A 7,503-nucleotide genomic window follows, 5' to 3' on the forward strand; every position below is an offset into this window, starting at 1 on the left:
AGTGCCTAGATTGTGATTTTGTTTGATGACTAGAAAACCAAAGGATTAGGTGCTACTTGTTTCATGTGGAGAAAATTGACAAGAGACTCAGAGATCTGAACTTCGCATTCATGTTTTTTACAGCCAATTTCTTCATGGCCCACAAATATAGGAGTGTTTTAATATACTAACTTATCTATAAGAAACTGCACAGAATTTTCCAAAACAGAAACACAAATGAAAGAAAAAATCATTTGCATAGATTTATACCATTAGAAATATGTCATACCTTGTTAGTTTTTAACTATCATGAATATTTGAGATTAAGCTAGAGATATCATGTGAGTGGAAATTTTTCCTTAGTCGAGTTATATTTTTCTTACTATGACTATATGTCTTACTATGCCCCTTAATGCTCTCAATTTTGAAAAGTCTTGATGATGCTAAAAAGCTCATTTTATTCAGGTAATAAGAATTTGTAAGCTTGAGTAATAACTTCTCTAAGTTGGGCACCAAAAGAAGCATTGCCTTCATACTCATCATTTAGAAGTCTCTTCAATTTTTAAACATTTATATTATCAGATATACAAATATTGGAAAACTTCAGAAAGTACAAATTTTATTCACTCTACTCTTTGAACACTTCATCCAGTCCTCAACAATTATATGATTCTCAATGAACAGGGATGGTTCAAATGGAAAGGAGAATGTGGTTTCTCATGGAAACAGGGCAATTTTACAGGGAGCTATGATCAGAGAAGGTATGGGGTTGGATAGTATGGGAGGGGAGGAGCATCTCAGAGGATTTGGAAGAAGGAAAAATCTATATACATGTACTCTAATGCTGATTAGGTCCACAAATTTGTTTGAAAGATTGAGTCTGCACATAGCTTCTGGTAACCTGCTCCCAAGTTATTTCTGATTGGGAAATAAAAATGCCAGCACCGAATACCTAAGGAAGAGAGATATAGTTATTCATTAGTGTTCCTGGGCTTTGTACCACAAGGAGAAGGAGGAAAGGGGGAGACAGGAAGCTACCATGGAAGTGTAATAATATGCAAGAGGGAGAAGGAGAGACACCCGGTAAAGGGGCCAAGACAATTCAGCCCAGAGGTTGCTCAACTAGGTCAAGAGTATACAAGACAAAAAATAGAAATTAGTTAGTATTAACTTGAATTTATCTGTAGGGGATTGTTTCTAACAACATTTAGGTTAGGTAGCTACTAATCCATTGTGCTACTTAAGACACATTAAAATATAAATGCTATGTGTTTCTGGAAACAAATTGTCTAAAGCAGAATAGAAATCTGCAGCAGGATTAATTAAAAACTAATACAATAGAAAACTATAGGCAGAAGACATTGCATGAAAAGTTTATTTTGAAAGAAAACTAAAACACAATAAAAGGGGTGCATATAAGCTATAAATTAGCACACAAACCTTATTCAGAGTGGAATGTACTGTCTTGATTTACAACATGCCACATTTGTGAGGGTAGTTTTTTTTTATGGTACAAGAAGGAGAGATAGGTACTAGGTGCTTAATATGGGTGGCTTCCTATTTTCACTGACAGTCTTACTGTACATATTCATTCCTATAATTCATCTTTGTTCAAGTATAATTATGAATTACAGGATCAGGAGATGGTGAACACAGGATTATCTGTGAGAGTTCACATAAAGGATATAATTTATCATTATACATGTATTCAAAAACCAATGTACGTACTTTCTGTCTATTAATCTACCTTTCAGAATGCATCCCAGAATGTTTTCGGTTATAAATAAGGTACTTCCAAGGGGCATCCTAAGGCGATATACTTATTTCTGTTGCTGATAACAAGGAAACTATCATCTCTATTCATTTGAGAGTTCTAGGATACTAATGTATCCCTAAAGGAGTGTGTCTGTGTGTTTGTGTGTGTGTGTGTGTGTGTGTGTGTGTGTGTGTGTGTATTATTTTCTTTTGTGTACATAGCCCAGGGAAAGTGTAGTCCTAGCTTGCTCACCTACTTTCTATCCTTACCTGCTTCATAAATATAACTCACCATCCCTGAACCCAAGCTCTATTATAGAGCAATAGTGATAAAAACTATATGATATTGGTACAAAGGCAGGAAGTAAGATCAGTGGAATAGAATTAAAGACCCAGAAATGAACCTATGGTCACACACTTATGCTCACTTGATCTTTGACAAAGAAGCTAAAACAATCCAATGGAGAAAAGACAGCATTTTAAACAAACAGTGCTGATTCATCTGGTGGTCAGGACATAAAAGAATGCAAATTGACCCAACCTTATCTCCTTGTACAAAACTCAAGATCAAGTAAATCAAGACTCCACATAACATCAGATACACTGAAACTAATAGAAGAGAAAGTGGGGAAGAACCTTGAACACATGGACACAGGGGAAATTTTCCTGAACAGAACACTAATGTCTTATTTATAAGATCAAGAATCAACAGATGGGACCTCCTAAAATTGCAAAATTTTGTAAGGTAAAGGTCACTGTCAATAGAAAAAATACAGCATCCAACATACTGGGAAAAGATCTTTACCAATCCTACATCCAATAGAGGGCTAATATCTAATAAATACAAAGAACTCAAGAAGTTAGATTTCAGAGAATAAATTAATGCTATTAAAATATGAAGTAGCATGCTAAACAAAGAATTTTCAACTGAGGAATAACAAATGGCCAAGAAGCACATAAAGAAATCCTTAGTCATCAGGGAAATGCAAATCAAAACAATCCTGAGATTCCAACTCACACCACACTAATGGCTAAGATAAAAAAATCAGGTGATAGCAGATGCTGTTGAGCATGTTGAGAAAGAGCTGTTGGTAGGATTGCAAGCTGGGACAACTACTCTGGAAATCAGTCTGGTGTTTCCTCAGAAAATTAGGCATAGTATTACCTGAGGACCCAGCTATACCACTCCTCGGCAAATACCCAAAATATTCTCCAAAATATAACAAGCGCACCTGCTCCACTAAGTTCATAGAGCCTTACTTATAATAACTAGAAGCTGGTAATAATCCAGATTCCTTCAACAGAGGAATGGATACAGAAAACGTGATACATTTATACAATGGTGGACTACTCAGCTATTAAAAAAAACATTGTTTTTCATTTATGAAATTTCCAGGTAAATAGATTGAATAGAAATATCATCCTGAGTGAGGAAACCCAATCACAAAAGAACACACAAGGAATGCACTCACAGATATGTGGATATTAGTCCAAAAGCTTAGAATAACAAGAAATAATTCACAGACTACATGAAACTCAAGAAGGAAGACCAAAGTGTGGGAGCTTTGTTCCCTTTTAGAGGAGAAACAAAATACTCTCAGGAACAAATCTGGACACAAGGAATGAAGGAAAGACCATCCAGAGACTGCTTCACCTGGGGATCCATCTCATATATAGTCATCAAACCCAGACACTATTGTGAATGCCAATAAGTACATGCTGATTTGAACCTGACACAAATGTCTACTGAGAGGCTCTGCCTGAGCCTGACAAATACAGAGGATGATGCTCACAGCCAACCATTGGACTGAGCATGGAGTCCACAATGGAGGAGTTAGAGAAAGGACTGAAGGAGCTGAAGGGCTTTGCAACCATATAGGAAGAAGAACAATATCAACCAAAAAGATACCTCAGAGCTCCTAGGGACAAAACCACCAACCAAGGAGTACACATAAAGGGACCGATGGCTTCAGCCACATATGTAGCAGAGGATTACCTTGTCAGTTATCAATGAAAGGAGAGACCTTGAGTCCTGTGAAGGCTCGATGCCCAGTGTAGGGGAATGTGAGGGTGGGTAGTCAGGAGTGTGTGTGTATGTGAGTACCCTCATTGAAGTCAGGCACACAGACACAGAAACACTAGATGAAGCAGAAAAGGACTATATTAAACCTATTAAAACTTTCAACTTTTTATAATATTTTAGACAAATGTGTTCTATATAGAAAAAATTACTTCATAGATAAAATATTACACAAAAGGGGAGATAAAGAAGAATGTTGATGGCAAGTCTAAGCAGTATATTATACTATACACTCATTATAAGTTCAAAGCAATATTTTATATGGCCTTGTTTATCATAGTGCATTCCTGTGGCTTCATATGGGACCTGACCTAGAATGAGTTTTTTTCTTGATCACAAGCCTGCCCCAAATCTATTTCTCGACTTAGTGCTATTATAGATTATGTACACCTTATTATGCACCCCTTTCATACTATTCTATAAGGAGTAGATATATTTTATTTTTCATTCGAACTTAGTTATATATTTCTAGGAAAACAACTAAAACTATATCCTTAAATATTCTTCCTAAAATTATTTTAATCAAATAAGGAATTCTATAAAGCTATTAATTCATCTATAAAGCATTATTTCATGAAGTTTATCTTCATATTGATCTGCAAGAAATTTTCTCAATAGGGAGGGCTATCACCCAGGAAGTAATCATACCAGACTATAGTCAGTGAGTATCTCCCAGTATACCCTCACACTAACCTAAATGAATGAGAAGTATGCAATTACAAACATGAGAAAGCACATCAGTAGCTAGATGCAATTCTGAAACAAAGACTTTGGGGCTGTAAGAAGCTATCCTGAGAGGAAGATGTTTTGGCCATGTCTCACCAGAGTGTACCCATCACAGCTGAACAAGAAGGTAGGAAGTCTCCAAGAATCTTACTTGTCCGCTGAAGCTCTTCCTGAATGATGATCACATTTTAGACATTTTGCATTAAAATTACATGGAGTGTGTCACAATTCAGTGATTGGACACAGTATAACTAGCTTCAGATCCATAATCATATACAAAATTCAGTCAATTTTTTTCTTAGAGATATATTTCTATACTGTGCATTTTGTATTTATTCTTCTAAGCACATTCTGCTCCTTTACTCTTTCCCTTTTTCCTCCCTTTCTTCTTTTTTTCTTCCTGCCCACCTTCCTTCTGTACTTCTTGAAAATTCAAACCAACTGACTAATAATTGATTCATGTCACCATCCTGTATATACAAAGTGACTATCTATACATTGAATGTGAATACACTTGTGTTGCTTGTGACCCCAACCATGACCCTTGAGTAATAGATTGGGGTAAAAATTTTTAGAAACCACCATACAGACTCTGAAAAAATGGCAAAAGAGGGCCCTTTTATTGAATGAATTAGGTAAGCCTGTATACCATCCACACAGGCCCCATTGGCACATTACCACTTGCTCTATGTAGTTGCCACCATCTGATTCTTGTTCTGATCATGATCTCTGTGTGTCATCACTGGTGTTGGGTGTCAGGCATACTAACTTAAACTTAGGGTTTAAGAAGCACAGAAGTTATTGTTGCACATAAGTGGGCCACTGTAAACAAACAGTCATGGTTTGCTGATCATTTCTCCTACATACTGGTATGCATATAAGCATAAATACTATATTTCCAGGTGATTAAATCACATGCGATATTTTTATTTTTTTCAAATAATTATTCTCTCTTCATTCTAAATATTTAAGAATCTTTTCTACTTTCATAGAAACGTATGATGTATCAGTGCTATGGATTTCCACCATACTATAAATGGGATTCCATGGTTTCTTGCTTGTGAGTAACTGAGACTTATTTCAAACTGATACTACCCTGTTGAAAACATAAATGATATAATAAATTACTCATGAAAATACATATGTGTTTATTCAGTATTTTTTCATGATCAGGGTATTGGACACATTTATTCAGTATATCTACCACTGAAAATTAAAAATGATACTTTATGTAACAAGTATGGTACATACTTGTTCATATTTATAAAAACAGTTCCAATATTTTAAAGTCATTAGATTGTGGCTGGGGAGATTACTCAATTGTTTTAAAGTACTTGCCATACAAATGTGAAGACCAGTGTTTGGATTCCTTTTACTCATATCTATGCCTTGTGAGTTGGCATGCCTTTAGTTGCAGTATGAAAAAAGCTGAGAATTAAACTTTAGCCAAACTGGATAAATAGCAATTCATAATATCTAGTTCTGGATTTGATTGAAATACTGTTCTGCAATTCATAAGGGGTAAGAATCATAAGGACAACTTCTAATATCAATATTGGCACTTTGAATGCACAGGTACATACATGCAAAATAATCATGTAGATAGACACAAATAATAGGAAACATATAATCATGAAAAAATAATAAACTGTTCCTGTTTAATATGTGATTCCTTTGACACAGATCAGAGTCAAATTCATTGGCTATACATTCTTAGGAGCATTCGTCCTTGCCCCATTTAACTAATTGCATTTTAATGGATATTTTGTGCTCCCTTTTAAGAAGGAATGAAGTATCCACACTTTGGTCTTCATTTTTCTTGAGTTTCTTGTGGTTTGTGGATTGTACTTTCTGTATTCTGATCTTCTGAGCTAATATCCACTTATCAGAGAGTGCATACCATGTGTGTTCTTTTGTGATTGAGTTACCTCACTCAGGATGATATTCTCCAGATCCATCTATTTCCTCAAGAATTTCATAAATCCATTTTTTTTAATAGCTGAGTAATACTCCATTGTGTAGACGTACCACATATTCTGTATCCATTCCTCTTTTGAGGGACATCTGGGTTGTTTCCAGTTTCTGGCTATTATAAATAAGGCTGCTATGAACATAGTGAAGCATGTGTCCTTATTATATGTTGGAGCATCTTATGGGTATATGCTCAGGATAGGTGGCACACGCTGGTAGGATTTGCTGAAGGAGGCAGAGGCAGGAGAATCAGGAGTTTGAGGCCAGTGTGGGCTAAAAGCTTTTCTTTATAAACTTTATACACTCTGATATTTTGTTAGAGCAACAGGAATGATCACTGACAAGTGAGTTAGATACAAAATGACTCAATATATTCTCAAAAGAGTGGTTAGTCAGATATATTCCTTTATATGTGAAATGTAATTATATTCTTATATGAAAAAATATATGCTACCATCATGCCCAACTTGAAATATACTGATTCCTATCATGAATCATCTCTTTGGTGTTATACTTTACAGCGTATTAGGATAAAAGCTCTGATTTAGTGTTGTAAGGATCAATTTCTTCTGCTTACATATATCATTATTCTTTCTAAAGCCAAGAAGATTTCACTTGGATAGAATTCATGGACATGGTAAGGACAGACTATTTTTCATTTAGGACATCTTCAATTAATTTTCTAGCGGTGGTCCAAATACCATGATCTGTCTAAATTGTAAAGTATCATTTGATTTGTGAGATCAGGAGGGATTCAAATCCAACCACCTATCCTAGTAGTATAACAAAGACATCATATCTTCAATCTATTGTATATTACTTAAATGCAAGCCATAGATCAAGTCAGTGGGAACATTGATCTCTGAACATTATTCTAAGCCATTTGTTTCAATTATTACTCACAGACATTTATTGTCTCACAACTGAGAAAATCTCTCTCTTTCTCTCTCTCTCTCTCTCTCTCTCTCTCTCTCTCTCTCTCTCTCTCTCTC

Source organism: Mastomys coucha, unplaced genomic scaffold (genome assembly GCF_008632895.1).
Source record: "Mastomys coucha isolate ucsf_1 unplaced genomic scaffold, UCSF_Mcou_1 pScaffold20, whole genome shotgun sequence".
NCBI lineage: Eukaryota > Metazoa > Chordata > Mammalia > Rodentia > Muridae > Mastomys > Mastomys coucha.